Source organism: Schistocerca serialis, chromosome 2 (assembly GCF_023864345.2).
Source record: "Schistocerca serialis cubense isolate TAMUIC-IGC-003099 chromosome 2, iqSchSeri2.2, whole genome shotgun sequence".
NCBI lineage: Eukaryota > Metazoa > Arthropoda > Insecta > Orthoptera > Acrididae > Schistocerca > Schistocerca serialis.
In genome coordinates, this window is record NC_064639.1 from 401,085,046 (window position 1) to 401,112,998 (window position 27,953).

Sequence of the window (27,953 nt, forward strand, 5' to 3'; positions counted from 1 at the left end):
GATTAATGAATCCCAAAAACTGGAAACTGGAGCTAAAGATTTTGTTCTATTGTATTCCATTGACTGTCCCATAGAGATACTGTGTTCTGCTACTGCTGATTTTAGCGGTTACCAAAGACGGGTGTATCTTTCATGTTCTGTACAACGCTCCTGGACAGTTGGTGTCGTCTGGCCTAAATATGCAGTCTCACACTTGCAGGGAATTTCGTAAACGCCCGCTTTTTCCAGCTGGAAGTCGTCCTTAACGGATCCAACCAGGGCCAAGCTCTTCGCTGGTGGACGGAAGACAATCTTGATTTTATTTTTACTGAGCAATCAGGTTATTTTAGAAGACACATTCCCGGCAAATGGAAGGAGCGCAGTTGAGTTACAGTCGTCATCAGTGTCCGCAATGCATTGCTCCTCGTTTTTATAGCTGTACATGGCCTTCCGTATCTGGTGTGAAGTGTAGCCACTTTCTCTGAAAATCATCTCCAAGGGCTCTAATTCTGCGTGGAGGTTTTCAACGTCCGATGTATTAAGGTACTAAGAACATCGGCGGTTTGTGCAGGGCAGCTAGACGCCTGGAGATATAGATCTGTGTGCAATGGTTTTCTGTACACAGAATGTCCCAACGACCCATCACTCTCACGGCGTACTTGCAGGTCTAGAAAGGGTAAAGTCTCATCTCCCTCGGTCTCCATAGTAAACTCCATGTTCTTGCGTAATTAATACGGACGATGAAAAACTCCACACAGAATTAGAACAGTTGGTGAAGGTTTTTAAAGAGAATGTCTACACTTCGCGCCAAATAAAGGAGGCTATACATAGCTATAATAACAAGAAGCAACGCACTGAGGACACTAATGACGATTTTAAGTCAGCTGCATTCCATCCATAGTCTGGGAATATGTCTTCTAAAATAGGCAGATCGCTTAGGAAACATAAAATCAAGGTTATCTCCATCTGCGAACATACCTTCAACCTGGAATAAGAGTAGCAGCTCCAAACCACGGATGCCACCACAGAGACTGCCCAACACATAAGGGAGGAACGGCCATCTACTTAAAGAGATCGCTCCGCTGTCACCCCATTGAACTCCCACGTCTCAACACACAAGAAGCAGACGGAGTAGCAGTCGACACAACGAGAGAAGAATAAATTTCATTGCCGTCTACAGACAGCCCAGTCGGAATGGAGCACTCGACCCTGCCGACACTGAAGCCCTACTATTCATCCCAGGAAACATCTTTGCAGGCGGAGATTACAACGCGAAAAACCACGCGTGGAATTCGCGGGTGAAAAGCATCAGTGTCAGGCGACTGGTGTCAGGCGACTGCTAATCGCCGAAGAAAGACGACAAGCGGAGATAATCGGACCCAACAGCCCAACCTTCCCTTCGAAACGCTATAGCCCAGACATACTGGACGTCGCAATGGTCAGAAGGATGCCACTGGCCATCCATGCCAGCACAAGTAACGCCTAACCGTCAGACCACAAACTAGTCATTTTTGATATTGCCCTAGAAGGCGTCATTCCAGCAAAAAATGGACTAGAGCTTCATGACATCAGATGACAAAACTACAAACAACAACCAACAGAAGACTTCGAAACACCCCCTGACCCTGAGATGGCAGGAGCCGAAGAAACGTCCATTACATAACTGAGGAAGCAGTAGACGCCACTATCGCAGCAACACCAGCAAGAAGAGAGGAGGAAAGGAACACCATCCCACACCATTTTCCCCCACAAATCCGGACGACCATCGCAGATAAGAATAGACTATTCCGAGAATGGACGTGGACAAGAAACATGGCAACCGAAGGAAAAGTAAACCGGCTGCAGCGCGAAACTAAAGCAGGCCCACCGGATCCAAGCCTTGTCGGACAGAATTTCAGCACTAAAAATAGATGGTGAAACAGACTCGACTGCCACCAAGACACTCCTCCATCATCATCAGAGAATACCTCCGCTAACAGTAGACAACAACGCCATCTGTGAGCCAAACGGAAAAGCAGATGCGCTAGCTGATGTATTTGCCCAGAACTTCATACCAATAGCCGATCCAGCGGGCCAGAACACATCGCAACAGTGAATGACAGCCTGCCGCAAATTCCTAGCAGCAATAGAAGATGACCATATCGAAGAAATCGCCACAGAAGAAGTAAAACAATAACTCAAACACCTGAACCCGAGAGAAGCGGGAGGAGACGACTTGGTCAACAAACAAATGATAAAGCAAATGCTAGCAGAAGCAGCAGAAATCCTGGCGAAAGCCTTCAACACTACTCTGAACATGAAGACATACCCATGGGCGTGGAAATACGCCACCATAGTCCCCATCCACAGACAAATAAAGGACCCGATCCTGCCGCCCAGCTATAGGCCGATAAGCCTACTGCCGGCGTTATCAAAAATATTCGAGCACCTATACCTAAAGAGACTGATGCGCCATATAAACACGGAACGACAGTTGCCCAATGAGCAATTCGGCTTCTGCCCCAGACACTCGACAACACAACAGCCACTCAGGGTCACAGAAGAAGCGATGGAAGCCATGGAACACACAGAATTCTCGGGAGCAGTATTCTTAGACATGCCGAGAGCGTTTGTTTCTGTGTGGCACAGGAGCCTACTGTTTAAACTGTTGGACATGGGAGTCCCAGTGTCACACATGACGCTTCTGAAATCGTGTATAGAAGGCAGGACATTCTACATGAGGATACAGAACAGCGAATCTTCAAGACAAGACATCCTAGCTGGGATACCACAGGGCAATGTACTGGGCCCGGTACTATACACCTTACATATCAGTGGCCTACATATAACACAGAACTTACATACAGTCCTATGTACCGACGACATGGCGCTCTATGCACGAAACAGGAGCATCAGATTCTTCCACCACAGACTCCAGAGGGCCACAGATGAACTCTGCGAATGGGCAAGGAAATGGCGTCTTGCATTCAATTGAGCAAAACCCAAATCATTGCAATATGCAGAAGAAAATCGCTGCGAATCTTCCTCCCATCAAAGTACGCGCCACTCCAGCAACCTGGAGCAAGACGGCGCTCTACTTAGGAGTCACATTAGATAGATGCCTCATGTGGAAGCAGTAGTGTGGGGTAACACAGCAGAGCAACACATCAGTGGGCTACAACGAGAACAGAATGGGGCGCTGAAGAGGGCCCTCCAACTCCCATGGAACTTCCCAACTCAAGAACTGCATGAGCTGGCTGGAGTCCCCTGCCTTCGTGAGAGATTTCAACAAACAGAAGAACTTCTGTGAGAAGACAGCAACTGCCGCCAATCTTCTCATCGTCGTACTCTGCCACTGAGAGCACCTCAGTTAGCACATGCGGGACTGGATCTACTCTGGAGATGAAGAAGAAGTCAAATATTCCAAGACAACGCCCTATCCTGAATCCCTGCCCAACCACAGACTCCTAACCAACTGTAAGTAATGAAGCATTGTAAATATGCACATATCCCCCTACCAGAAGCCCAGTTACCCTAATAACTGTGTGTGTGCATGCATGTGAATAGATGAGTGAATGTGTATGTGGAAAAAAAAACCGCTAACTAGCACAGAAGACAAATTAATGCACCAATAAAGTATAAACAAAGAAGTCAATCAATAAATATATGTATATATAACATATTTTCTAAGAAATGTTTACAGGAATACCTAAACAGTCCACACTGTGCCATCGTGAGGCAAAAAAAGAGTCCTCCTCATCAGCACAAAGGTACTTGTTGGGCTCTTCAGTGGTTGACTACTCACCTGAAGGTAGCCGGATGTCTGTGTACACTTCATTCCAGTTTTGGTTAGCTAATTCTTTAGAAAAATTTTGTATTTCTGGTAAATGTCTTTTGTAGGGTTACAGTCTAGGAAATTTTTCCATGCCAGATTTTAGTGTTATTATTTGGCAGAAATGCTCTGATAGCCCAAGATTTTTTACAGTTACATCACACTTTTCCGTATCCATATTTGTGGCCACATGATCAATTAGTGATGTAATTGTAGTAACATTTGTTGTGACCAACAGGAACATGCCAAAGCTATGAAGGATATACATGAGGGTGTTACTAATTTCATGTATGATATTTGCTTTTATGTTTATGTCTCCACACAAAATTATGTTGTCTTTTGTATATGAGATGTTACCTAGAACTACTGTTAATTTATTGAAAAAAGTGTCCATACTACCACTGGGGGTTCGATACACGCACAAAATCATTATTTTCTTGGTATTATCAAGCCCCATTAATTCAACAGTTGATATTTCAAATTGTCTTCACTTCCCATACTAAGGTCATGCCTCAAGTTGATTTGTGTTCCTTTTCTGGTATAAATGCCTGATTCTCCACATTTTGGAGTAGTCCTACAGTAAGAGTCTGTCCTTTCACAGAACGATAATAATACATGTTTGATTTCTGTGTCGCCACACTGAAGTTGAATGATACAATCTACTGTGCTATTCAAAGATTGGACCAATTTCAAATTGTTGTATTTCATTTTTATTGACTGCATATTTTGATAGAGGATTGTTAAGTCTCTGAAATGTCTCATGTTACGTTTTCCAACGGGTTCTCTTTCTTTATGACATGTAGTACATGTGTCATCTGGTGTGTTAGAATCTGTTTTGTGAGTGACTGTTTCAGAATTTTTAAAAACTGCTGGAGATACTCTTTGGGCTGGGGGAACTGTTGTTTGGATTCAGCCTAAAAAGAGTTATCTCTCCCACACATGACAACAGGTACTTGTACATTCATGGTCCGAGTTCCACTCCCTACTCTTTCAAGAACCAGTTGTATCAATATTCCCTGATTGTGACAGACAGCAAGGGAAAAAGAAAACTTGAAGACAAATGGGTAAAACAATATTTAAGTAACAGAATTATCTATACACTAATGATAGCAACGTTTTGATTTCAAATTTCATTGAAGGTCATAGGAAGCTTCTCATTTTGTGCTTTGGAGACTGAGAACTAGGCAAGATATTTTTATGCGATCTCTGCCGGACATGACTGACAATAATGTTTAATTAACTGACAACCAGCGACTTATATACCAATTTGAGATATTTGTTTAGCATGTCTATACAAAGTATTTCAGTGATTATTACTGAAACTGGGAAACACATATGGGAGGCTCTTAGTTGTTTTCTCAAATTGTCTTTAGAAGTGCCTGCCCATATGACTTCTTTTTGTCTGCAATCATTTAAAACATTCAGTGTGCTCTCTCTGGAGTCGACAGACATCACTGCATAGAAATCGTCTTAAAGCAGCGTGCCAGAACACATGCAAGCCAGATGTGTAAGCGATGTGCAGGCCAAGGGTCAGCCAGCCATGGCTTTGCTCAGTCCTCCTCGGAAGTACCTGATACAGTGAAACCTCTCATTTTGCATTGCAGCATGGAATTTTTCGGTCAGCACAACTCTCTTCAGTTCGGCAGCATTGTAGTGTCAGCGCTGTGTACCCTCCTCTGTTTGTCTGTGGTATGAAAGACGTTTGCAGCTCTAATGGCTGCTTGCACAAAAAGACGCCATCTAGTGCTCTATCGTCAAGAGCTTCAGAAATGAATGGAAATGACAGAAGAGAGTATTGGGAATTCTCGGTATCTATTAGACAGCCATATAATCGACACGTACTTCGAATTTGAATGAAGCGACATTACAGTTCTGAGAAGAAAGAGCTTAAAGATTTAGTTGACAATGAAAGAGCAAAAAATTACAATGATCAACTAAAGTGGCTTTATGATATAACAACTAAATTACTTGTGTTTTCCTGGAAATATAATTGTGGCACACTATGTGTTTTATTTTCATAATACAGTTATACTTAATGATTAACGTATATCAATCATGATCCATTTATATCTAATGATTACTGAATGGACCTAGTATAAACCGTATATATTTCTTCACCATGTTAAAATGCATGACTTATTATGTAACTGTACAATATATGTAAACTGACGACATCATCTGTATGGAAAATGCTTAAAAATGGTTCAATAAATCAAATCAAATCAAAACCATGCAGGATTCATTGTTCGTACATCAAGAAGCACTTTATGTCGAATTTGTAGGCATGGAGCACATGAAGAAATTAGTGATACAAATAGTAAAATTTCTGAAGTCGCATGTATTATTCAACTGTCAGTTTCAACAGTTTTCAATGGAAATGAACAAACAGAGTACTACTGCAAAGTACTTTTGCTAGTGCAAGGGAATGCTGGTAATGATTTTTCGATTTAACGTACGCTATTGTTGAACTTATGAAGGGAAAAGGAGTGCAGGAGCGAAAATTAGAACATCTGGAATGGCTTGCAGCCCTCGCATTTTAAGTGGACTGTCCAGGTTATCTATATTATTTTCCTCAGGCAGAGTTTCTAAGTCTCCATTATGAGGTTGAAAATGAGCTACAATATTTCGATCAACATATGTGTGTGAAAGACCTTCTGTTCCATTATGAAATGAAATAAGTCACGAACAGAGGCAACCTGAGTGCAAAAATCTGTGAAATTTGCACCAGATAAAAAGTACATTATTACATTATGTCTTCAGTGAGCCAAAAATAAATAAATAATACTGAATAGAAAGGATGATCTTCACTATTCAAGATTAAATTTAACTTTGGCACAGGAAGGGGTGAATTATATTGCCACTAAAGTCTTTGGTCACTTACCAAATAAAAAGTCTGACAGACAACCAACAAGTATTTAAGATGAAATTAAAATAATTTCTGAATGACAACTCCTTCTACTCCATAGAGGAATTTTTAGATATAAATTAAGAAAAAAAAGAAAAAAACTAACAAAAAATTTAAAAAAAGTTGTTATATTAACTTAATTATGTTTAATTATGTCATGTATTGGAAAATTTGACTCGTTCTACATCACTACAAAATATCGTATTCATGATCCATGGAACTAGTATTAATCTAATCTAATCTAATCAAATGAAAATTTGTTTTGTTAGCGACCTGCCTTGTTGTAGATATGAAATATGAAACCAAGTAGTATGCAGTGCATTGACGTCTAAATACGGCACATTCACAGTTTCCATTTTTTCCCCCACATTCCAGACAGTGTGCCATGGACGTGGGTGAAGTGTGAAGGGAGTGCGAGTACTGTGGCACATGAACAAGGGTATGGCTCACAAGCCGAATCGTGGATGACCCTGCATTAAAGTATAACCTCAGCACACTACACAATGGTACACACATGGGCTGCAGTTGCCTTCACAAGCAAACACTGCAAGAGACTACCGACCAAATCTGGGAAAGAATGCACTGCGATTCACACCCTCGAATTTGAACAAATTAAATATGCACAAATATGCATTCATGCTTGCTTGTACTGTTGGAAATATAAGTGCATCCGAAAAGAGAAACAGAAAGGAATCACTGTCTGCATGCATGGATGCAGTTTCAGAGTAATGTTGTTGTTGTTGTTGTTGTGGTCTTCAGTCCTGAGGCTGCTTTGATGCAGATCTCCATGCTACTCTATCATCTGCAAGCTTCTTCATCTCCCAGTACCTACTGCAACCTACATCCTTCTGAATCTCTTTAGCGTATTCATGTCTTGGTCTCCCTCTATGATTTTTACCTTCCACGCTGCCCTCCAATACGAAATTGGTGATCCCTTGATGCCTCAGAACATGTCCTACCAACCAATCCCTTCTTCTAGTCAAGTTGTCAAACAAACTTCTCTTCTCCCAATCTTATTCAATACCTCCTCATTAGTTATATGATATACCCATCTAAACTTCAGCATTCTTCTGTAGCACCACATCACATTTCGAAAGTTTCTATTCTCTTCTTGTCTAAACTACTTATCGTCCATGTTTCACTTCCATACATGTCTATGCTCCATACAAATACTTTCAGAAACGACTTCCTTACACTTAAATCTATACTCGATGTTAACAAACTTCTCTTCTTCAGAAACGCTTTCCTTGCCATTGCCAGTCTACATTTGATATCCTCTCTACTTCGACCATCATCAGTTATTTTGCTCCCCAAATAGCAAAACTCCATTAATACTTTAAGTGTCTCATTTCCTAATCTAATTCCCGCAGCATCACCCGACTTAATTCGACTACATTGCATATCCTCGTTTCGCTTTTGTTGATGTTCATCTTATACGCTCCTTTCATGACTCTGTCCATTCCTTTCAACTGCTCTTCCAAGTCCTTTGCTGTCTCTGACAGAATTACAGTGTCATCGGCGAACCTCAAAGTTTTTATTTCTTCTCCATGGATTTTAATACCTACTCCGAATTTTTCTTTTGTTTCCTTCTCTGCTTGCTCCATATACACATTGAATAATATCAGGGATAGGTTACAACCCTGTCTCACTCCCTTCCCAACCACTACCTCCCTTTCATGCCCCTCCACTATTATAACTGCCATCTGGTTTCTGTACAAATTGTAAATAGCCTTTCGCTCCCTGTATTTTACCCCTGCCACCTTCAGAATTTGAAAGAGACTATTCCAGTCAACATTGTCAAAAGCTTTCTCTAAGTCTACAAATACTAGAAACGTAGGTTTGCCTTTCCTTAGTCTAGTTTCTAAAATAAGTCATAGGGTCAGTATTGCCTCATGCTCTCCAATATTCCTACGGAATACAAACTGATCTTCCCCGAGGTCGGCGTCTACCGGTTTTCCCATTCATCTGTAAAGAATTCGCATTAGTATTTTGCAGCCATGACATATTAAACTGATAGTTTTCACATCTGTCAACACCTGCTTTCTTTGGGATTGGAATTATTATATTCTTGTTGAAGTCTGAGGGTATTCCGCCTGTTTCATACATTTTGCTCACCAGGTGGTAGAGTTTTGTCAGGACTGGCTCTCCTAAGGCTGTGAGTAGTTCTAATGGAATATTGTCTACTCCCGGGGCCTTGTTTCGACTCGGGTCTTTCAGTGCTCTGTCAAACTCTTCACGCAGTATCATATCTCCCATTTCATCTTCATCTACATCCTCTTCCATTTCCATAATATTGTCGTCAAGTACATTGCCCTTGTATAGACCTTCTATATACTCCTTCCACCTTTCTGCTTTCCCTTCTTTGCTTAGAACTGGGTTTCCATCTGAGCTCTTGATATTCATACAAGTGGGTCTCTTTTCTCAAAAGGTCTCTTTAATTTTCCTGTAGGCAGTATCTATCTTACCCCTAGTGAGATAAGCCACTACATCCTTACATTTGACCTCTAGCCATCCCTGCTTAGCCATTTTGCACTTTCTGTCGATCTCATTTTTGAGATGTTTGCATTCCTGTTTGCCTGCTTCTTTTACTGCATTTTCATATTTTCTCCTTTCATCAATTAAATTCAATATTTCTTCTGTTACCCAAGGATTTCTACTAGCCCTCGTCCTTTTATCTACTAGATCCTCTCCTGCTTTCACTACTTCATCTCTCAAAGCTACCCATTTTCTTCTACTGTATTTCTTCCCCCATTCCTGTCAATTGTTCCCTTATGCTCTCTCTGAAATTCTGTACAACCTCTGGTTTATTCAGTTTATCCAGGTCCCATCTCCTTAAATTCCCACCTTTTTGCAATTTCTTCAGTTTTAATCTACAGTCCATAACCAATAGATTGTGGTCAGAGTCCACATCTGCCCATGGAAATGCCTTACAATTTAAAACCTGGTTCCTAAATCTCTGTCTTACCATTATATAATCTATCTAAAACCTGTCAGTATCTCCAGGCTTCTTTCATGTATACAACCTTCTTTTATGATTCTTGAAGCTAGTGTTAGCTATGATTAAGTTGTGCTCTGTGCAAAATTCTATCAGGCGGCTTCCGCTTTCATTTCTTAGCCCCAATCCATACTCACCTACTATGTTTCCTTCTCTCCCTTTTCCTACTGACGAATTCCAGTCACCCATGACTATTAAATTTTCGTCTCCTTTCACTATCTGAATAATTTATTTCATCATACATTTCTTCAATTTCTTCGTGATCTGCAGAGCTAGTTGGCATATAAACTTGTACTACTGTAGTAGGCGTGGGCTTCGTGTCTATCGTGGCCACAATAATGCTTTCACTATGCTGTTTGTAGTAGCTTACCCGCACTCCTATTTTTTATTCATTATTAAACCTACTCCAGCATCACCCCTATTTGATTTTGTATTTATAATCCTGTATTCGCCTGACCAAAAGTCTTGTTCCTCCTGCCAGCGAACTTCACTTATTCCTACTATATCTAACTTTAACCTATCCATTTCCCTTTTCAAATTTTCTAACCTACCTGCTCGATTAAGGGATCTGACATTCCACACTCCGATCCGTAGAACGCTAGTTTTCTTTCTCCTGATAACGAAGGCTTCATTTCACATCTGCAGTTTTGGCATTTTGCGCTATTTCCTGCACTGCACTATTTATAATTTACTTTCTTAACTGTTTTCTATATTCTGTGTGTGTATTCGTGGTTGTATGTCATTTTGTACCATCTTTTACATTCTGTTTCTTTCGCACATTGTGCTGTTTCTATTTTTGTATTTTGTGTATTTCTTTGTGTGTGATTTTGTCCTTGTGTTGGTGACAGTTGGGTGTTTGATTTTTTCTGTTTCTTGATTTTATTGTCCAGCTTTGTTACTAAGTTATCTTTGTAACCATTGTTTGTGGCTATTTGTATTATAGTACTCATTTCTTTCTTTTGTTGTCTGTATCTAATGGTATTGTGTTTAGTCTGTGCAGCATGTATCTAAGAGCTGCCTGCTTTTGAGCATTGGGATGTTGTGGTGTCTCGTGTATAATTGTGTCTGTTGTTCTCGGTTTTTGGTATATGGCAAAGTGTGTTGGTTGTTTTGTATCTTTATGGAATGTCGAAGAAATTTAACTGTCTATTTTGCTCTTTCTCTATTGTGAAATGTATCTTATCATGAACAGAATTTATGTATGTGTGTAACTGGTCGATTTTATTGTTTGGTTCATCTATCAGGCACAAGATAGCATCCATAATCTAATCCATTATAGGATGTTGTACCTATTTGGCACTATTTTGTTAAATATAATCTGTTATACATGGTTCATAAATATGTTTGCTATGGTTACGGACACTTGAGATCCCATTGGTATTCCTTCACTTTGTAAATAGAATACATTATTGAACTGAAAATAATTCTGTTTTGTTATTAGCGCTAGAAGCCTGGCTGTTTCTTTGATATATTCATGTGGAAGTGTACTGTGTGTCTAAAGATTTTGTTCTATAATGTTTATTGTTTCGGTTATTGGTATACTGGAATACATATTCTCTACATCAAATGTCAGGAGGGTGGCCATATCTCGAACTTGTATTGTCTTTTATGTCAATCAATTGTGAATCAGTTGTGTGGTGTTCCTTATAGTCCTGTCTTCCTGTAATTTGTAGTTTTCTGATACGAGTTTCAACATGTATCTTGCAAATGGGTAAGTGAGAGCATTTCTATAATTCACAATTGCTCTGATGGGGAGATCTTTCTTGTGTAGCTTTGGATGGCATCGGAGGGAAGGTGCACTGGGATTTGTTTGTATCAGTTTTCCTTATTTGTTGTTTTCTATTGTATATTCAATGTCTTTTAGAGTGTATCTCAGCTTCGTTTGGAATTTGTTTGTTGGATCTGATTTGAATTTTATCATTTTGTTTTTTGTGATGAACTCTTGTGTCTTACTGATGTATTGCTCTTTATCAATGAGGACCACTGTGTTTCCTTTATCTGCCTTTGTGATGATGGTGTTGTGTTCCTGTGGTTTCTTTCTAAGTTTTGTCAGTGTTATAGAATCTGTATTGTTTCGGTTTCTTCTGTTTTCTTTCAACTGTGTTATTGTGTTTTTTATTTCATTATTGACTAGCTGTCTCGTCAGACCAATGTTTACCTCACTTGTTTCGTTTCTGTTTTCCTGTGTGAGAATGCTTTCTGATTCAACTATGAGATTTTCTATGTATTTTTCGACTATCCGTGTGCTGACATTGTATTTCAGACCTTTTTCGAGTAGTTTTATTTCTTCTGTATGCAAAGTAGTGTCAGTGAGGTTGACCAGTCTTGGATAGAACTGGTGTTTTTCGTTAGACTTGGTGTTATTTGTGGCTGTGTTCGGTAATTATTTAGCTTTAGCTTTAGCTAGCATGTCTCATTCTGGAAAAATCCATCAGTCTGTGGCTGAGCCATGTCTCTGCAATATCCTTTTATCCAGGAGTGCTAGTTTGCAAGGTTCGCAGAAGAGCTTCTGTGAAGTTTGGTTCTGGCAGAATTGAAGCTATGAGGACGGGTTGTGAGTCGTGCTTAGGTAGCTCAGTTGGTAGAGCACTTGCCCATGAAAGGCAAAGGTCCCGAGTTCGAGTCTCGGTCTGGCAGACAGTTTTAATCTACCAGTAAGTTTCAAGCCAAATTTATTGAACCTGTAGCCTCCAGAAAGCGCTCTTTTGATTCTAAGTTTCAAGTCCTAAAGTGCGTCAGTAACTGGATTAGTCTGCTATTATCAGAATCTAAATAGGCTATGTGTAGTGACTGATATGTTCCTATTAACAGTAGTCTTTTCAATTCCTCCTCGATGGTGAGAGCTCCTGGGAAACTAAGCATCTGTTACTAAATGCCCAATTACTCTTCATTACCTACAATCTAATTTAGATACAGACAAGACTGATACACAGGTTAGATGTCTTGAGCCTCAAATACTTTCAATGGATAAAGTGAATAAGTTGCCTTTCCACAGGCAGTGGAAGTTTGCACATCATTCCCTTATGACTGTGTTTGCATTATTGAATTTTTGGGCCACTATCATCATGTCAGCTGAAATAATAGTCAAAAAAGTTAAAGGCCATTTGACTTCCTGCATCATGTGTATCCCATACCACACTCAAGAATGTCCGAAATCTCTGCTAGACGTATCTGCTTCACCACAAGAAATGGGGTTTGTGAAACGAAATGTAAGTCTATGAGTTGAGGGGGTACGTGATGATTTTTTAGTGATTAAAATAGCGATTCCAATTTACAGAGAACTCGTCAATATGAGCCCATTTATCTGTATGATGTTGCACGCCCTCTGGGCACGATGTATACTTTTATTCCACTGGAAAGGATGTAATAAAGCTGTTTCATCCTCTCCTGGGGGAAGGTGACCAACATCTGTTGTAACTGATCCTTGATATCCTCGATACTGACACTGAGATGGAGCTGAAATCTGATCTGGCCCCACATATGTCCTATCATGGACAGAACAGATCAGATTATCGTCTTAGCCATAGGATCACCTCAACATGACGTGGACATCTGTATACATATGTGGGACACCTGCAATATATGGATGAGCACTGTCCCATTGAAAATTGCACCACAGTATTGTCACATGAGAAGTGATGCATGAGGACATAGGATGTCTATGACATTCCATTGTTCCTTATAATTTTTTCAAAAAATATTAAATAATATACACACAATATGCATTATATCATTTCAAATTTTAGAATCAGATCCTTTCAACATTAAAATGCACAATGACATAAAAATTTTAGAAGAATGTTGAAATTTTCATTGAACTAATAAAATATTCATACATAATTTTAATGAAATAATCATAACAATTTTGAATAATCTTTGGATTAACTTGTAGTTTAAAAAAAAAGGTGTCCAAGGAGGATGAAGTAATGTGAATTCAAAAGCAAATAAGTATACATAGTAGTTTTTAATAGCACAGATTAATCTCTGCTAGACCATTACAAGATATTCTAGCGGAACATCTTACTGTCTTCTGAGCCAAAAACATATTGATCAGCTTTTCTTACATATCTATTTTCGATTTTTTATGGAAACTTTCACTTCAGGATGTACTTGCAGTGTACCTTCGAAAACATCCTTCTCCTTTCTTCACCTGGACTGTAATAAGCCAAAGTGTTCTCCATAAATATTTGCAATATATGGACAGGATGTAATGGGTTGGGATGGAATGTCATGTACTCAAACTCTAGGTATGGAGCTGGATAAAAAGAAATCTGTCTTTCCTCAGGATGCTATGTCCACAAGATTCATCACTATGAACAGTTTTATTGTAAAGTTTTGGTCACTGCTTGAATCTAGATGACCTCATGAATTTACCATTTTAATAAGATTTTTCTGATGCACATTTGCAATAAATTCACTATATTCCATCAGCATACAAATCCTATTGCACTACTTACAGTTTTTTGAGTATTCCGATGTCCTGTCTGAATTGTGAAACAGTCTCACACAGGGAAGTGGTGGACAATCTCAGAAAGTCTATTTCCTGCAATAGTCATACAAAAGTAGAGGTGCGAATTTTGAATGTCTTCTCTAACATTGTTGTGGATATAAACAAGTCAGTTCTTTAATTTCTGGGAATGTTGGTGTCAAAAGTGCAGAGTTGCACCATGGTTCGGAATACATGTTAAATGGTAGGTCCTCCTATAACTAGCTCAGCAGGTCAGTTTGAAGGTCAGAGAAAGGCAACAGCACACCACCTCCAACAAGACCACCCCTAAGAAAGTACTATAGTATTCAAAACAAATATCCAATTAATGACAGCTTTCCTTTTACTTAATCCAACACAAAAGAGCATACTTCTTGTGCTACCTTTTTGCCACCACTTCTTCATACATGTAGATCTGATGGCTGTCATTGTGAAGATTATGAATTCAAAACAGATTAGCCAAAATGTGTTTAAAAAAATATTCCTGTACAGGACTCTGAGGAAATGGCAAAATCTGTATGTAGACAAATACCAAGTATTCTGTACCACGGTTTTGTTTACATTTTTTTGTGCATATTTTTATACATGAATGAAACCTTTTACCTCTTAACTTCTGCACAGTTAACTCTGCTTCAGCAGCCATCTTTACATTCAAAGTCAAATGAGTTGACATAATTTTTATTCTAAGTTCGTCACATTCACTGCATATAACAATATGATACATTCTAAAACGATAAGAAAAATTTTCATCGAATTTTTAAAAATATGATTTATATTTAGATAATGATTATGTTCTTTATTAAAAAGTAGGTGCAGCATTATTTTAACATTTAACCATGAATCTAAATATGCTGCTTCTTTTCCATCACATTGGTTTTTTTAACTGGCAACTGCATATAACAATCTGAGACGTTCCAAAACGATAAGAAAAGTTTTCATAGAATTTTTAAAAATAGAAATTATATTTTAGATTATCATTAAGGTGTTGTTTATATTCAAGTAGTCACAGTATTTTAACATTTAACCATGCATCTCGATATGCTGTTTGTTTTCCTTCATAATGGTTTTTTAACTGGCAACTATTCCATGTGTTCTGTGATTAAACTACATATTCACCCAGAAATAGCGTGTGTTGTGGAAATGAAAGATCCTTTGTACTCTTTGGTTAATAAAGATATGAGTCTGCAAACATATTTTTGTTTCACAGTACGTGTATTCATAAAGTAATTTCTATATTACATACTTTGAGTCCGAGCGCTTCCTTTAACCACAAAGCATTTAAAAGAGGCATTTCTTCGATTTTCACTGATTCTTCTGTGTCAAGATGTCGCTAATGTCGTATCACAACTGAATCATGTTGAATGAGCTGTTGTAACTAAAAGGTCAAGTTCGTGTATGCTCCATAAATCATGGAACATTTCGAAAATCTCAAGGTTTTCTCTTCTCCAGCTCGGTGGTAACGCTAAATTTGATAGCCACACTAAATGACTTCTTAGTTAAATAAAGAAAACTTGGTTTAAACACAAATATCGTTGAAAAATTCTTACCAACCGATTTATCTAACAGATTTTGCATCCTAGGAGTTACTACAGTAGTTAATGTGTTTTATTTCTTTAACAACTGAAACCTTAATAATATTTCTCTTGTAAAAACTATCATTTATTCCACGTGTTACTACATTTTTAAACAAACTTTCTATATATAGACACTTCAAATATAAAACACACATTTGCTCTGCACATTTTATGAGGCAAAAAATACATGGAAAGCTTAAAGCTGTTGGCACATAACAGAAGGCAGCTAAAGTTTATTTTTCTATGGTGAGATCTGTAAAATGTAGTGTGGTGTTTGTTTCTGTTTCTAATGTGAAGTTAATTTTTGGGTGTAAGTTTTTTATTTCATTGTGTAGCTCTTCTACGTGTGTATGTGGTTTATCAATCAGGCATATTATGTCCTCGACATAATGGTTGGTACCAGTATATACCTTTGTGGTTTTTTGGTTTTATTATGTGTCTGAAGATCATGTTGTCCAGGTTGTTCATAAATATGTTAGCTAGGAGGCCACTAATTGGTTATCACATTGGCAATCCTTCACGTTGAGAATAAAATTCTTTGTTGAACAAAAAATAATTTTGTGATGTTATGGTCTTGAGTATGGCTGTTATTTCAATTATGTGTGTGTCTGTTGTATTTCTGTGTTGTTATAATCTTTGTGTGATGATGTTGATTATTTCATTTAGTGGAATACAAGTGTACATTGATGTGACATGAAATGATATAATGGTTGCTGTGTCTGGTATGTGTACTTGATTCAGTCGATTAATACCTTTGAGATTTCCAGGTTCTAGCTGTTATCAAAAGTGTACAATGTTTTTAGTAATGTGTTGGGGCTAGGCAGTAGGATGGAGCATTCTGGAAGTTGATGATGGGCCTTAGTGGGATATTATCCGTGTGAATCTTTTGTAGGGAATTTAGGGAGGGTGCATTTGTATTTTTCTGTATCATCCTTTTTATCTGGCCTTTTGAGAATGTGTTTTTGATGATTCTCAGTGTTTGTAGAATGTTTTTCTGGTACCTTGCTGTTGGGTCACTGATCAGTTTTGTGATGTTGTCTTTGAGAATATCTATTTAACACATTAAAGGAACAACACAAACAGCTAAAAAGTCTAACCACTCTCTCTCTCTCTCTCTCTCTCTCTCTCTCTCTCTCTCTCACACACACACACACACACACACACACACACACACACACACACACACACAAAGTGTAAACAAAATTCTAATTTCGCGCCAAACTCACTGGCGAGCAAATGAAAACTGACTGGACTGGGACACACAACAACCACGATTACAGCATGTTTTTGCGAAGTGTACAGTGCTTGTTTCGGAAAATATGTGTTATATGTCGATCGATAGGAAGTGCAAAATGGTTAAGCAGTGATGGCTAGAGGACAAATGTAAGAATGTATAGACATATCTCACTAGGGTAAGATAGATGCTGCCTACAGGAAAATTAAAGAGACCTTTGGAGAAAAGAGAACCACTCGTATGAATATAAAGAGCTCAGACGGAAACCCAGTTCTAAGCAAACAAGGGAAAGCAAAAAGGTAGAAGGAGTTTATAGAGGTTCTATACAATGGTGATGTACTTGAGGACAAAATAATGGAAATGGAAGAGGATGCAAATGAAGATGAAATGGGAGATATGATACTGCATGAAGAGTTCGATGGAAGACTGAAAGGCCTAAGTCTAATCAAGGCCCCGGGAGCAGACAATATTCCATTAGAACTACTGACAGCCTTGGGAGAGCCAGTCCTGACAAAACTCTATCATCTGGTGAGCAAGATGTATGAGACAGGCAAATACCCTCAGACTTCAAGAAGAATGTAATAATTCCAATCCAAAAGAAAGCAGGTGTTGACAGATGTGAAAACTATCAGTTGAATGTGTCATGGCTGCAAAATACTAACGCGAATTCCTTACAGAAGAATGGAAAAACTGGTGGAAGCTGACCTCAGGGAAGGTCAGTTTTGGATTCCATAGAAATACTGGAACACGTGAGGCAATACTGACCCTACGACTTATCTTAGATATAGATTAAGGAAAGGCAAACCTACCTTCCTAGCATTTGTAGACTTAGAGAAAGCCTTTTACAGTGTTGACTGGAATACTCTCTTTCAAATTCTGAAGGTGGCACGGGTAAAATAGAGGGAGCGAAAGGCTATTTACAATTTGTACAGAAACCAGATGGCAGTCATAATAGTCGAGTGGCATGAAAGGGATGTAGTGGTAGGGAAGGGAGTGAGACAGGGTTGTAGCCTCTCCTCAATGTTATTCAGTCAGTATATGGAGCAAGCAGTGATGGAAACAAAAGAAAAATTCGGAGTAGGTATTAAAATCCATGGAGAAGAAATAAAAACTTTGAGGTTCATCGATGACATTGTAATTCTGTCAGAGATAGCAAAGGACTTGGAAGAGCAGTTGAACGGAATGGACAGTGTCTTGAAAGGAGGATATAAGATGAACATCAATAAAAGCAAAACGAGGGTAAGGTAGTGTAGTCGAATTAAATCACGTGATGCTGAGGGAATTAGATTAGAAAATGGGACACTTAAAGTAGTAAAAGAGTTTTTCCACTTAGGGAGCACAAATAACTGATGATGGTCGAAATAGAGAGGTTATAAAATGTAGATTGGAAATGGCAAGGAAAGCGTTTCTGAAAAAGAGAAATTTGTTAACATCGAGTATAGATTTAAGTGTCAGGAAGTCTTTACTCACAGTATTGGTATGGTCTGTAGCCATATATGGAAGTGAGATATGGATGATAAATAGTTTGGACAAGAAGAGAGTAGAAGCATTCGAAATGTGGTGCTACAGAAGAATGCTGAAGATTAGATGGGTAAATCACATAACTAATGATGAGGTATTGAATAGAATTGGGAGAAGAGAAGTTTGTTTGACAACTTGACTAGAAGAAGGGATCGGTTGGTAGGACATATTCTGAGGCATCAAGGGATCACCAATTTGGTGTTGGTGTAAAAATCATAGAGCGAGGCCAAGAAATGAATACACTAAGCAGGTTTAGAAGAATGTAGATTGCAGTAGGTACTGGGAGATGAAGAAGCTTGCACAGGATAGAGTAGGATGGAGACCTGCACCAAACCAGTCTCTGGACTGAAGACAACAACAACAACAACAATGTGTGCTATATTTACGTGTGCTCACAACACTTCATCAGGATGCTGAGAAAAAAGCTCTTGCCATACGAAAACGTACGTAGGAACGAATATAGGCGCGAAATATCGGAACAAACTAAATTACATTTAAAGCCAAAATGATAGGTTAACTCCCAACAAAATTTCTCATCAACATAGATTGCTTGCACATGAAAACCCCCCTGTAAGAAATAATACGCTAGTGGTCCTGCAAAACCATGCAAACCGAATGTAAAGGCATTAGCTGAAGGAATCAAATTAATGATTGAACTAAATATGTCCATAATTTTGTAATTATTTAGTAAAAATGTTCACATTGCAGATTAAATAAAGTAGAAACCCACTGATGATGGCACATGTCTGGGAACTCGGTAAAAATCGTGTTTTGCATAACTGGCTGACCTTACATCCAAAAATTTTAACGGCAAACACGAAAAACTCAAGGAGCTGCAAATCCAGATGATGAATATCTCGTCGCCCAGCCAGGCATTCACCAGCAAGCTTTAGAACAAATACAGGAACATCTTAATTAAGTTTCTGAAGACAATCCTCAATATGTAGTTTAATAAAAATTGCATAGCTCATTATCTAATTCTTGACTATATCAAAAACTCTGTGAATAGCATGTTATCTGCACCAAAGAAAGTGGAGATTATATGGTTAAAGCAAGAAATTAGGGAACTATATGCTAAAAAGTAGTCGCTCAACACTGAATTTTACCAAACACAATTAGAATTGGTCAACAAACTTGCGATACCAGCTCACTTTGAGGAAATAACAGAGAGAGGAAAAGCATACATACAGAAAGTAACGCAATAAAAACAGGAGAAACAAAACAGAAAACCCAACAGAATAATTAACAGCACAAGCACACCCACTGAAAACAATCACAACCAACAATATAAATTACCTGACAAAATCATTAACTGAACTGAGATAAATCTTACAAAACAAGAAGAAAGCCTACTAGAAAAAGCACCAAAACACAACATTAACAAAAAGATAGAAAACCTCATAACAGAATCTGATTACATTATAAAGGAGCAAAGAGACTGAGCACACCAAATTTTAATACAAACTTGACAAGTGAATTTCTATCTGCTAATATAACAGAGATAATTAGAACACACAAATCCACCACTATCTCTAATAATAAAACACCAGAGAAATCACAGCCAAGTAGCTAAAGCAAAGATGAAAACAGAACAATGCCATATTAAGAAGAGCAGACAAAGGCAATATTACTGTAATTATGGACGAAAAGGAATACATTGCAAAAATACTATATTTTCTCAGAGACAAAAACATCACAAAACTGGTCATTGACCCAACAGCAAGGTACCAGAAAAACATTCAACGAACACCGAGAAACATCAAAAACGCATTCTAAGAAGGCCAGATGAAAAGCATGAGATAGAAAAATACGAATGCCTGTCATCAACTTCCAGAATGCTCCATCCTACTACCTAGCCCAACAGACATACACACTACTAAAAAGATTGCACAATTTTGATAACAACAGGAACCTGGAAAACTCAAAGGAATTAATTGACAGAATCAAAGACATACATATACCAGACACAGCAACCCTTATATCATTTGATTTCACATCAATGTACACTCGACAGCAAAACAAGTGGGTCACGCCTGAATTCCAACATGTAGTCTGCACCTGAATGTATGCAACCAATATAGCATCTGTATTGCACATCGCCGCAACACTGCACAGTACAGACGTTGTAAGATACACAATGGGTACCGCTAGAGACTACTATAGAACACCGGTCTTTATGACAGTCTGTCCAGGTGTAAAGTAACACCACGATAGTACAGAAGAGATCAGACAGTCCTTAACGTTTGTAAACTAAACTTAATTACAATAAGTGACATTTCGAACGTTATGGGACAACTAATTTTGTCATATAAATCATTCAGTAATCCTTAGGCAGAATTAAATATTTGAGACAGTATATGGATTTATAAAGTTGTATGGCAATTGGAAACAAGTTCTTTGCTGTCTAAAAGGTTTACCCAACACATGCTGAATGTCATTCAACGTTCAACAGGGAGTGGTTTCGCATCAACGTTATGTAATATTGAGCAGTTAAAAGAAAACGTTATTAACGGCAGCAAGCACTCTAAGGAAACCCCAACATTAACAGTAAATCACAAGTAATATCATTGTTCACATTACTTATCAACAGTTACTTGTACACAAAATTGTGCTGTAAATGACATGACCAAAGTCGTCGTTCTGGATCCGGATGCAAACCCAACCTGTAAAGCCATTGTTAACCAAGCAAAGCTTTGTGTCTTATCGAGACTCGATCACTAGGCAGAAAGAGACATCAAATATTGACGTTTGCACCAGTATCAGTAATCAATTCTCAACTTGAAGGAAAATGACGATAATGTTTGTACGAAACCAGGAATCCTAACATGACAATTACCTTCTTGGTAATTAACCTCGAAAGCCATTGTATATTGATGTATTTTCAAGGAACAAAGGATGCATATGTTTAAAGTTGAAATGCTATCATGTAATGCTGGTGACAAGGATCGAACCCAGAACCTAATCGGATTGTTGAATAAGTACGTAAAATCAGAATGTAGATATCACAGTTTGTCACCAGTATGTATTGCCTGACCGGGATTCGAACCCGGCGCCTACCGCCGTCTTTGTCTAATCAGGAACAGGCGAGAAATGTCCAATGTTGATCCACCATTAGCGAGATGTGCTCACGTTTAACTAGAAATAAGGCGTCGAAAACGTCTAAGCTGACTGAGAGTCGAACGCCGCGCACATGGTTATGAAGACACGTTAATAATCAAATTCTTATTCAGTAGTAGCTAGGAGTACCATGTTTAGTCGCAAACCTTAAGGCCTTTCTCATCCCTAGTAACGTGTTGCATAATATCTGCGATATCATGGTGTTAATTTACAAGTGGATTGACTGCCGTAAAGACCAATGTTCTCTAGTAGTCGTGTATTATTGGAACGTAAATGAAGTGCCTCAGCAGAAAGTAATTTCCGTCGTGCAGCACGTATTGTTTCAGAGACACTGAGTATATGTTATAAGTACACAAAACGTGTATTATACAGGGTGTTACAAAAAAGGTACGGCCAAACTTTCAGGAAACATTCCTCACACACAAAGAAAGAAAATATCTTATGTGGACATGTGTCCGGAAACGCTTACTTTCCATGTTAGAGCTCATTTTATTACTTCTCTTCAAATCACATTAATCATGGAATGGAAACACACAGCAACAGTGTGACATCAAACACTTTGTTACAGGAAATGTTCAAAATGTTGCCGCATGCAGTTATAAGTCGGATCTCGTCATGTGGTAAGTGCAGATATGGCTGCGACCATTACTGTGCCGATTGAAAATCCCGCCGACTGTGAAATGCGATGTATTCCGTTTTCTGCAGGCGAAAAATTGTTAGACACTATGTCATTCATCACTTATTGCGAAGGTTTAATGAATACAGTCAATGACCGAAAGTGATGCATTATGTTTAAGAATGGGAGAACAGATGTTCATGATGAAGAGAGATCAGGGCGGCCCTCTGTCACCACAGATGAGCTGCAACAAAAGTTGGATCGCATATTTCGGAGTATCCACGATTCACGATCAATAATGTGCATGAACATTGTCAGTAAATGACTTGTTCAACTATGCACAAAACTGTCATTCAGCACTTTGGGCACCACAAAATATGTGCCCATTGTTTGCCACCCATGTTTACAGATAACCAGAAAGCTGTGATAATGGGTGCTGCATTAGCGTCATTGGAGGATTACGAAAGGGGTGACAACACATTCACTGACCAGATTGTTACAGGAGATGAAACATAGGTTTCTCAAAATACCCTGACAATCAAGAGATAAACATGGAGTGGCGTCATCCTCAGTCACTATGGAAGTCACAGAAGTTCAAACAGACTTCATCAACTTAAAAGCCGATTATTTCTATGTTCTGGGACAGTGAAGGGGTCCTACTCGTCAATTTCACACCCCGCGACGTAGCCCATTTTACTACCCTGGAACGTCTTCGTTGGGCTATGCAGAATCGCCAAAGTGGTATGCTCCTCTGTGGGATTATTGTGTTGCATGACAATGCATGCTGCATACAGATACAAGCAGACACAAGCCATGCTGCTTGAGAAATTTCGGTGATATATCTTCGAGCATCCTCCCTACAGTCCAGAACTGCACTGTCAGACTTTTTCCTGTTTCTAAAACTGAAGGGGCATCTTGATGGAAAACGTCTAAAACTGAAGGGGCATCTTGATGGATGATGCCAAGTTACGACAAGTACCTTAAATGTCAAGGGCGAGAGTATGGAAAAACAGATGAAGTATGCACCAAAACGTGCATATTCAGTTTCTGTATTATTACTTAACTATATCATAGTATCGAATAGTGGCAAGAATGGGGGTGGGGATAAAATATTATATATAATCGAACATGATTAATAATTGCTGCTTGAATAATCAAAAAAAATGGAAAGAATAATTGAAAGAAATTGGAAGGTACACATATGCTGAGTGAACTTTAACTTGCAATAATATCAACAGACCTTTAAAGTCAATACATTTTTAGATTATCATTCATCATTTAAAATTATGTACTTCTTTTTCCTGTAACCACTATTGTGCATAAAGATTGGCATAACAATACTGGATCCGTATTACCCCTCCTCTGCTCACGCAAATTATTCTTGTCTGCTTCAACCCTCTTGATGCTGGATTCTCAATGCAGGTGAAATGATGAACAGATGTGGTTATTAATAAACTTCGTCTCCCTAATAACTTTTATAACACTTCTTTAATGTATGTTCAGAATACACATTTTTAGCAATATTAATGCGACGGAACTCTTCATACATGCGCCCGCTACCACTTCTAGAGAAAAACAGATGAAAGTACAGAAATTAATCAATTGAAGAGTGTGTCTCTACTTGTTTTATATATATATATATATATATATATATATATATATATATATATATAATATATCAACAGACCTTATATATAATAATATATATTATTATATATAATAATTATATATATATATATATATATATATATATATATAATGGGAGAAAATAATAATAATAATATCCATTTGCTCCTTACCCCTTTGTCCATCTTCTCCTCTCCTAACGCCACCTCCTCCTGGCCCATCTATCACCTCCTCATCCCCTATAAGTCCATCTGCTCCTCTCCCCTCTCTCTGTCTGTCTCCTCCTCCCCCTTTCTCTGTCTCTCACCTCCACCCCTCTCTCTCTGCTCTTTTCATCCTCCCCTCTCCCTGTCCATTTCCTCTTCCACCTCTCTCTGTCCATCTCCTCCTCTTCCCTTTCCCTGCTTATTTCCCCATCCCCCTCTGTCTGTGCCTATCTCCTCCTCCTCACATCTGTGTCCATCTCCTCTGTCTGTCCATCTTTTCCTCTGTCCATTCTCTCTATGTTATCACCCCCCTCCTCCAAGCCTCACTATCAGAGGATTGGTGCTTCTTACCCTACAGTATTTCTATCCAGTCAGTCAGTAATATATGTATCAAGTTTGGCTGAAAGGAGCTTTTTATCCACAGCTTTGCCACCAAACACACATCACATTATTTTACATATATTTAATATTTTTCACTCATATTTGTACACGTATTTCACCTGTATATGTTGCGAACTTCGTCCTGCAGTTTCGTTTTCATGCAACTCAATGTTTATTGCGTCACATCTCCTGAACTATGAATCACATAACGATATAATTTTGCAGGTACTTCCAGTGGTAGTTGTAGATACTGCCTGATAAATGTGTTGCCAATGGAGTAGGTGTAATTAGGTAGTAAATTAAAACGTCGTGCCTGATGCGGCAGTTTTTCACGTGTTTGAGTGTTTATGACATCATATCTTCTGAACTATGTTTCGCACAACGATGTAGTTCTGCAGGTATATTCAGTTGTATATGTGAGTACCTCTTCTGCAAAGTATGTTGCCTATAGAGACATTAGGAAAGAAGCAATAAATTAACAAGGAATGCCCCATGCGGTAGCTTTACTGCATGAACACTGGAAATTTGTTAAGCAATAAACTTTTTTCTTTTAATCATTTTGTGTGGAGTGTGAGCGAGATAAAGTCTCGCAATGGGTCTGAAATTATGTCTCAAATTTGTTGGAAGCCACTAACTACTCTCATTCCCAAATACTGGATGAACATAGTCTGGTAACGGTGCATCCTGAGCTACGCTTCTATTTCAACCCCGCCTCCACCACTTAGAGATGTAGGTGGTTCTTGCCCCCACAGTGGCGTTTTCCACACAATAAGTGAAAAAGTATACCATGTTTGGTTGAAATCGATCCAGTGGTTTAGGTAATTTGTAATTTCATAGCAGCTCATTTAACTCTACAAGTGATGAAAATTAGTGAAATATTGGCTGTACAGGAAGTTTCTACTACTGGCAACATAAATGCATTTACACATCTTTTCAGTGAATTTGAGAGAGGAAAGAATGAGGTTTCTGGTGGCAGTATATTCTCAGACTCACTGTACCTTTTAATAAAGGAAACCACCAACTATAATACAGTGTCGTTTACTCCACTTGCAGAAAGCATAATTCCAGAATTCGATACACACTAGCTTTAAAATTTCGTCTCTGGAGTGAAAATATTAGCTTTCAAATGCTCTTTCAAAGTATAGTGGATACCATGCAACGCAACACAAAAGAATTTTGAAGCTGTATTTTTGGAGACATGGTACATAATGCCAGTTGAGCTATATCATGCATAATGCGTCTTGCGAAAAAAAGGAACTTTCCGACTCGCCAAATTACCCAAGCGCCGTAATAGTTCTGAAGAGCCTCGACTTCCAAAGGCCTCATCATGTAGGATGTGTTGCATGCGTTGTTCCTTCGGCACCGCCATACAGTTTACAACTTTGAGTTGAAGCTTCCGTATGATTTATCGATGATTCGCTGAGATATTAATCCCTGCACCACAGTGACCAGCTCCTGATCCAAGTTTGTCGAAGATAAGTTTCTCGTTACGCACACTGTATTGCTGAAAGGTGCATTCTACTCAAATGAACCATTCTGTAGGAAGAGTTGTCCAGAACGTTGGTATTGGTATCGATTTTGTTATAGGTGAAACGTTCATTTGAGAAGAAATCGAAGATAAAACCGAGGAACTGTAATCGTATTGCTGCTGATCTTCCTGCGTGAAGAGAGCAGACACTTAACATTTCGTGGTGGCGTAATATGTTACACGAGGTGTACGAATTAGGACTAATCGAAATGCGGAGTCACCACTGTAATTACTCACTTTAGCTATATGTAAGCAGCGCTGGTAAACGGTAACGATGTAAGATACTGTACTTTATTCTAAACATCATACAAGTGATCAGTAACAAATATAAGTTATTAGAAAACTAAGAACATCTAAAATCCCAAAGGTTTACAGATCATCTCTCAACTCAAATTGTCGATCTGTGTCCACGATATGACACAACAAGATAATAGGTAATCAACAGATGTCAAAAGTCAAGGTGTCACTTTTAGTTCATCGAGCAAATATTGTATCTCTAAAGGTTCCAATACGCGATAAACAATTTGCCAAATTTGGCTGGATTTATTAAATATTTCATCTTGTGTAGCGTTGCTTCACGTCTTTGTTAAACGTAGAGCGTATTTGATGTGTTCGAAAGAAAATTTGCTGGACAGCAGATTTGACAAGATGACGGACGTTGCTTGAACTTGTGTTTCACTCCACATGTTTAGCGAAAAACAGTGTTATTACAATATGTCTCACTATGTTGCGCGTTTTCGCAAATATCGAGAATGCGATTGTCGGTACAATCTGGATAGATTGTCGTTCGACCATTAGAACCTGCGATTACTTAATCGATGTAACCACACTAACACAAAAACTCCTTCGAATAATATTAACGTTGGCTTAATTGACCACAGTCACATGAGATGGCAAAGAATACACGGCTCCTTCGATCGTTCCTAGTTTGCCATTGAAAATAACTTAACACGCAAGGAACAAAAACATCAGCGTTATCCTGTAACTGTGCACAAACTACCTACCGGCATTCCCATTAATGTCAAAGTACTTTGTGACATGAACAGTGCCTGCTTCAAAAGTGAAGTTAAACTGACAGTCTTTGTTGGTACATGTACAGGCTTCTTTGACGAATCTGGGGATAGAAAATAGCGAACTTGACAAATAAATCTGACTGGATATGGGCACCTTAATGTGAGAATCAGATTGTTAAATAGATCTCGATACGCAGTTCAAAAAGTGCTCGAAATCTACTAATGTTGCTCGAAAGTGGTTCTTGATTGGATTTTTGTTGATGATTGCTACTTCATTTATTAGTGTATTTGATGCTACTGTGTTATTTCTGCGACACCCCACTTCCAAATCCAACATTTATACTTTCCCTTCTTCGTACGGGATTATTGGTTCAATTATAATGCAGTAACGCGAATGACTGCACTAATAGCTGTTCAGAAACTCTCAGCTGACACTGTAATGGGATAGGTGCACATGAAACCCCACTTTACTGCTGACACAGTACGCCAATAATTCTACATTGTGGCTCAGTTTCTCAATATGGTATATAACAGACCCCCTTGGATAAGCTACTAATACTTTGAACATTTACTGTGCATTAGTAGTGTTGCACTGTCATGTTAATTTTTCAAGAAAGAGGTTATATGAGTACTTATCTTGATTACAGCATCAGCATCTAGGGGGTGTCTCCAATAAAAATCTTGATTATAATAAATTTCATCTGGGTTTGTTGGTTCTGCAGGACCAAAACACGTAGTTGACTTCTAACTTTAACATTCTTTATTTCGACATTTTATCATAGAAAGATTATTACCAAGAGGAATGTCTCACACACACAGTTTTAGGCGTTTTAGCACAAAAGAGAAACATTTACACGTGCAATTTCTCATAGTAACAAAACACAGTCTGTAAGTGCAGAACATGATTTCTTACATATAGAAGTCTGACTGCCTCACATTGAGAACTAACAAGAAGTGTAAA

At 38.5% G+C, this 27,953-nt stretch overlaps 1 non-coding gene across 1 annotated transcript; it reads left to right on the top strand.

Moving 5' to 3' along the window:
* Window positions 1-12,252: 12,252 nt before the first annotated feature.
* Window positions 12,253-12,327, top strand: Trnas-uga (transfer RNA serine (anticodon UGA)). The gene has a single exon. It is a non-coding gene; the product is annotated as a tRNA-Ser (tRNA).
* The last annotated feature ends 15,626 nt before the right edge of the window (window positions 12,328-27,953 follow it).